The sequence below is a fragment of the Pygoscelis adeliae genome, unplaced genomic scaffold, assembly GCF_000699105.1.
Source record: "Pygoscelis adeliae isolate BGI_AS28 unplaced genomic scaffold, ASM69910v1 Scaffold160, whole genome shotgun sequence".
Lineage (NCBI taxonomy): Eukaryota > Metazoa > Chordata > Aves > Sphenisciformes > Spheniscidae > Pygoscelis > Pygoscelis adeliae.
In genome coordinates, this window is record NW_008824035.1 from 9297054 (window position 1) to 9304237 (window position 7184).

The window sequence follows — 7184 nt, forward strand, 5'->3', positions numbered from 1 at the left end:
TCAGCAGTTTATCTCTAAGCCAGGTGAGCTGTGATTAAACATCACTTTCTATCAGGTGTAGCATAGTTTAAGTGCAATGAGTTGGTAATCCCAGGTCTGCAAGATGAAAGTTCCTGCTCAAAAGGGCATTGAATGACTTCTATGCTGAAGACCATCATGAAGTATTCAGATTGTGAATGAGGATTGAAACTGTTCCCTGATGGCTAATGAGTGATCCTTTCAGACCAGGGCCAACCCTTGGGCATAGTGGTGTGAGCAGTCTCGCTTGGATGTGTCCCGTGTTAGCTACCCGTTATGTGCGAGTGAGATGTAGGAGCTCTCAACAGGGCTGAATTTTTCACTGTCTTAGGAAACAGAGATCTTTAGTCTCCAAGGCTGTTATCCGGATGCTTTTCATGGACCCTGCAATTCTGTGTTACTTTTTTAACTACTGCTCTCGTAATTCATAGTAATAAACTCTCCTAATTCATAGTAATTGCATAGATAATTAAATGAGAATGTGGCATGCAGTGGATACATGTATTCATATACTGAGCCTCTCTTTCTCAATGTTTATTCTTGGGAGAATATTGTTTTCAATAAATATTAATGAAAAACACATGATCTGATCTTGCACATGATCTGATCTTACTCACCTTACTCAGGCATTGTTCCAATCAGTATGGGATTGCTGGCACTTGCACCTAAGCAAGAAATAAAAGATCTCATCCATTATACAGCAGAGAAGCTGCTTCTATTTTATAATTGCCCAGCAAGTATGCACAGACTCTGATCTGTGGCTATATTTGGCATCCAGATATTCCCGATGTGGAATATACCACCCATGGGAAGAATGCAAGAAATGGACTAAAGTTCCCACCAATTGGGACTTATTGTCCCTTTAAAAAAAAAAAGTAAAAGGGCATAAGTTTTGGACAGGATGCCCCTACTATAAAATGGTGCACAGCTCTTTTGTCTCCAGTGCAACTGTGCCAATATATAGTCCTGTATTATCCTGCTTGTAGCTAGCTCCCTTTCTACCTTCTACCTAATCACAAGTTTTCAGTGCTTCCAATATGAAGATTCAGGATGTAAAGGGAAAATAAACTAAGCAGAAGTAACAGCTTGAAACTGTATGGCCTGTGTCAAATGAAAAATTGATCTTGTCAATGAATATTGTTTTTGTGGCTTTAAAATGTGTGGATGTTGTGGTAGGTCATGATTTCTAAGGTGTAAATTTGTTTAGCTTTGTTTGCATGTACATATGTGTGTGTATATATATATGTACACAAATGCTGATGGGAAGCTTGAATATAAAGTATTATTCAGATTTAAGTGTGATCTTTTAAAAACAGTTGATGTTTTCTACTGAAATAAGCAAGTATATAAAAATTCTTCATCCAATTGTTCATGACTGAAACTTTGTAAACTTGAAGACTCGTGCTAATAGCTAAAGACAAATTGCTCAATATGTCATGGTTTAACCTCAGCCAGCAACTGAGCACCACACAGCCGCTCGCTTACTCACCCACCCCCCCAACCCCCCGGTGGGATGGGGGAGAGAATCAGAAGAGTAAAAGTGAGAAAACTTGAGGGTTGAGATAAGAACAGTTTAATAATGGAAATAAAGTAAAATAGTAATAATAATAAAAGAATATACAAAGCAAGTGATGCACAGTGCAATTGCTCACCACCCGCCGACCGATGCCCAGCCAGTCCCTGAGCAGCGGCCCCCCCAGCCAGCTTCCCCCAGTTTATGTACTGAGCATGACGTCACATGGTATGGAATGTCCCTTTGGCCAGTTTGGGTCAGCTGTCCTGGCTGTGCCCCCTCCCAGCTTCTCGTGCACCTCCAGCCTTCTCAGTCGGTAGAGCATGGGAAGCTGAAATGTCCTTGACTAGGTAAGCGCTACCTAGCAACAACTAAAACATTGGTGTGTTATCAACATTGTTCTTATCCTAAATCCAAAACACAGCACTGTACCAGCTACTAGGAAGGAAATTAACTCTATCCTAGCTGAAACCAGGACAAAATATCTTTCAATATCGCCATCATAGCAATGCTCATATATTGAAAAAGGTACTGGGAGACTAGGCATGCCATCAGTGAAGCATAACGAACACTGCTCTAGAAAAACAGCTAGGCAGTTTTTACTGGGCAAAAAGTGTTGAAAATACTCTTTGGAAGGATATACATTGTTTCTTATGTTGGTGGACCTGTTGAATAATCCTATATTCTTTGATCAGATCAAAGAGAAACTGTGTCTCAAGCTTATTGTATAAAAAAGCTACGAACTAAGAAATTAGATTTTATGTGAAATTAAGTTTTGTAAGCAATGACTGGCACCGTTCCTTTTAATAAAACTTCCTTTTTGGTTCCTGAGAACATATTAAGGTTATTAGAAATATCTATAATGATATGAAGAGGCTTCCACAAAGATAGAGTTCTCCTTTTAGAAATATAACATATCATAATACATGTGCCGTGCAGAACTCTTCTTCAGGAGTCTGTTGATGTCTATATCATTGGGGCAGGGAGGACAAGTAACTTTCTGAGAGCAAGGTTTGTCACTTCAGCAGTTTTCACTCAAGTCAAGAAATACTTGGGCGTTTCTAGGCATATTACGTTTTCTTAGTAATAGCTTTTATTTATGTGGCTGTCCTCTGAAAGGGTAACCTGTGGCTAAAACCAAGGGTGACAGCTGAAAATGGAATGTCTCATACGCATGTAGCTGTATGTAAGGGTGTAAAGGGTTTTGTGCCAGAGTTTGCTGGGTTTTGTTTTTGGGTTGTTTTTTTTTTCCTGGTTTCAGACAGGACTGGAGCAGTGTGAAAACTGTTCATCTTCCACACACACGTGACTACAGAGGGGAAATTTGCCAGAAAATTTTTGACCATCAGATTTTGTTCACATCCTGGATGAAGGACAAGATAGATTCTCTGTTTTATCTGGTATGATTCTCCCACCCCCAAGGAACGTGTTAATATTTCATCGTTCTGAAGAAATGTAGTGGGCAACATTAAATATTTACATGTCTCTACATAGTCACATGGATGCCACCAGGATACCTAGCTCTACATCACACATGCTCTAATTCACCCCAAACACCCACTGTTTACTAATCTTCAGCCCCCATCTGTGCCGATAATGAGCAAGAGGAAATGGAAACAGCAGGGATTATATGCTACTGAGAAGTCCCAGTTTCCATGCCCGGTTGTAATTCTTTCAACAAACTCTTGCCGACTGTGCTCCTGCTTTGAAGTTTGAACACCTCTGTATTAGTGCTTGGCTCTGGCGATTTGGCAAACAGATTTGGGTTGTGGGGGTTTTTTTGTAGTTGCATATTAGCAGCTCCACACGATGGTTTACTCTTGCACTCACATGTGTTGTGCCCGTTCGAGGTCAGGAGCAGTACAGATTGTTTTGCCCAGTCACTGAGATGTTAATTGCTCATATTTGCTGGTGACAGGTACCAGATAAAAAACAGTCCCCACCTTATCCACTATTGTCTCTGTGTGTGTATAGTCTTAGCCATATCAGTGAAGGGTGTGAGTTTCCATATAATGAATGCACAGGGCCCATTTTTACAAGGCAAGTGGTATGTGTGGGTTTTGAATGCTGGGATTCAACGTGCTCTGTTAGCCTGGATCACCATGTCCAGTATACTCAAATGTGTGGACGTAGGGTAGTGCACGTTTCTAATCTAAACCAAAAACCTCAGAGCCTGTGGTTGCCTTTTTACCCCCATAGCACAGGACAGCAAATTATTTTGTAAATAGCTTTTCATCTGTGTCTATTAACATCCCTGTGTAGCTTATCTGTCAGGCCACTGTGCAATTTGTTATTGCTGCTGGGGTGGTCCTTTACCATAAATCAAACACTGTTTGATCTCGTGGCAAGTGAGGGGAAGTCAATTTACGGTCTTAAAAACAACTTGTGCCATCTGGAGGGTTACTAGCACATGTCTCCATTAGTAGTACAGTACCCAGGTGTACATAAGGAAGAGCTTCAGGTGTGCTTTCCACTCAAAAGATAAAGAGATGGTTTTGTCTTGTGTATGTACAAGGTGAGATACAGCATTAGTTACAAGCAGTTGGCTTATCACATAAGATTACTGCCAAAAATCCTGTTGAGGCTTCAGTCCTCTGGAAGGTGCCAGTCAACAGATTCCTCATGTGTGACAAGGATGGAGAAATAAGCGGTTTGTTTACAGAGGACAGAATTTATCAGGCTTCAGATATTTCCCGTCATGTCTTAATGGTCCATGGTCAGAGCTGACAGATCATCTGGTGTCTGTGGTGGCTCAGCAAACCCTGCTGCGCGAGAGCTCTGTGGACACGGCGCGTCCCCCCGGTGTCACACAGCTGCCTTTGCTGTCCCTGCAGCGCCTTCTTCGTGGCCCTGCTGACGGGCACGCTGAAGTGCCGCTGCACTCTGAACTTGGTTGAAGCAACACCCTGGGAGGCCGTTTTCCTTGGGCATAGCTTAAAAGCGGCCGGGAGACTGCTGTGAGTTACCTGCTGGGTGAACAAATTCCTCCCATCTTGAACAACCCCAAGTATCTGGGGGGATATAAAAGTACATTTGCCCCACCAGCGGCTCCAAGCACAGCTCTGGCACGGTCCAATATATGCGGCTAGATCCTCACACGGCTCTTGACACGTTAAAAGTGACTTTGTAAACGTAGCCCCTTCTTAAAATGGAGAGAAATAACCCGTCTCTTGTGAGGGATTCGGGCTGTCTGAAAGCCCCTGGGCAAGCAGCTGGGGGGAGGACAAAGAGGCAGTGTGCCGAGGGCAAACATGGCCACTTCCTGAACTCTTCAACTTCCCCTCGGCGCCTCTGAAGCTCGGGGTCCAGCGTATCGCCTCTCTGCACGCTTACTGAGGGGAAAATGCTTAAGCTGCATGCGTCTCGCAGTGCTCTCAAGTGTCTTCCAGTGTAAATAATACCTTGGCCATTTGGCCCAAAACTTTAAATGGGGGCAGAGCAGGTGCGTCTGCAGACATGTGTTTGCACATGCAGTCCTGCTACAACCGCAGGAGCTCAGATGTGCACGCACAAGTAGGCGTGTGTGCATCCAAAAAGAGTCTGATGCAAAAGCATCCATTTTGTGGACTAGTCTTTTTTTCAGTCATACATGTATTTCCTTTTGTGTGGGTATCCTCTGTATGTTTACACTTAAAATACTTATATCTCTTAATAGATGGGTGTGATTTGTTCAAAACTTAGCTGCTGAAGTTCCTTGAATTGGAAAGGTTTGTGCTGGTCTCCCCTTGTCAGCCTGAACAGATCCTCTCCTTTCCCAAGCTTGTACCTTTATCCAGCAACTTTTTATACTGTGTCTGCCAACTTCCAGGGGAGGTAGGATTATCCTTGCGCAGTTACTCTTGCATAAGCACAGAACTTGGCAGCCGGCGACCCCTGTAGCGGGCACGTGCTGCTCTGTGAAATCCTGTTGTTTGTCACTGCCTCTTTGCCAGAGGTCACTACTCCTGCATCTCTGTGGGTAGGAGGGATCCTCGAAACCATTGCCACTCGATTTCCAGCAGGATCAGTCAGATTACTTTAACCCACCGATAAAAATTATTGGAGCTATTTCGGCTTGTTTGATAGTAGTAAACTAGTGAGCGGTGGTAGGAAGCCCCGAGGCAGCAGGTGGGGAGGTAATCCCTGGCCGGTGGTCACCGGGAGGCTGCTAACAACACTGATGTCCTCATCTGGCACAGTTTAATTTAAAAGATGACATTTCTAGTGAAAACCTCTTAATTTACGTAGAAATTACATAGAATGCATCAACCAATGGGCAAAGAAGGAGGTCCCATTGGTTTCCTCTGAGCCTCTTGCCACTGTAAGATGTGGTTTTGTGTTACAGCCTGGGTAGCAGCAGAGCCAGCTTCATGCTAGCAGTTGTCCCCTGCTGCCTGAAAGTGAGAAAAAGGAAAAAAAAAAAAAAAAACAAAAACCTAATCAACTTTTGAACACTAGATCAGTTCTGCAATACGGTCCATGGCACAGGCTGTAGAACCACCATGCCAACACACCTGAGAAAGCCATGGGGTGCAGTGGGAGAAGTGAATGGCTGTGGGAGGACAGCCATAAACAAGTGTTGCTGCTGAAAACTTTGCATCCCAAATGTGCGGCATCACTGTCTGTTCACTCTCTTCCTGCCTTCAGGTTCTTCACACCCACACTTAGGTACAGCTAAATCCAATCAGTGCTCCAGCACAGATGTTTGCAATCAGTCTCCAAGGGAACCCCTCGGGCTGTGTAACCCATCCACCTTCACTCTGTCCCTGCCAGGCTGATCAGTGCCCCAGACATTGGCTGTTGTTTTTTCAGCTCTCACTAAATAAAGGGACATTTAATTGATTTCCACCCCCACCTTAGCCTAACTGAAGGGTCTTTAACATGCTCCACAAGGAGCATCTTCCAGCAGAGCAGTATCTCCTTGCTGACCCTGGTAAGACCATTCTGCGTTTCTTCTGACATGGTAGTCTTCAAACTATCTCCAGGCTGTGTCAGCATTTCTGGTGTTGGTACCACTTAGGATTAGATTGCCTTTCCAAAATTCACACGTCTTTAAAAAAATTCAAGTCTTTAAAAAAAATTCTGCTAAAGCACCACCTATTGACTAATCCTGTAAACGTACTCTTCTAATCCGGAACTTTACTGTCCTTCCTTTTGTGACGTATGTTCAGGCGTGTTTGTCCCATCACTAAATGACAATATACGGATGCACACTGCTACAATGGAGAAGAGAACCCCTACTGTTCTGAAGTCATAAACCATTTTTCATGGGACTCAAACTTCTGTGAAAGCTGTTTGCCACGTTGAAATGAAAAATATTTCTGAAAATTGCCGATAAGTGCATCTATTCGAATACATCAATTCATTACCACTCTGAAAATTTGATAAACAAATGTCCTTGAACTGAAATTTCCCACGCCTGCAGCGTAATTACAATCTCCACTATTGCATTTGTTTCCTCTTTAAAAGAAGAGGGGGGACAGTGAGCATACTGTAACAGAATCGCATTCAGCGTTCGGTATTAATGCAAAGAAATAATACAAAAAGGTCCATTGAATCATGGAGTGACTCAGAAGGCAATAGAGGAGGGCTCTTTGGCTATGCAGAAATGTCAGTGGTTCAACACGAGAGCAGAAAGCTCTTAAACGTGCCGTAAGGGACAGTTTCTTCATCT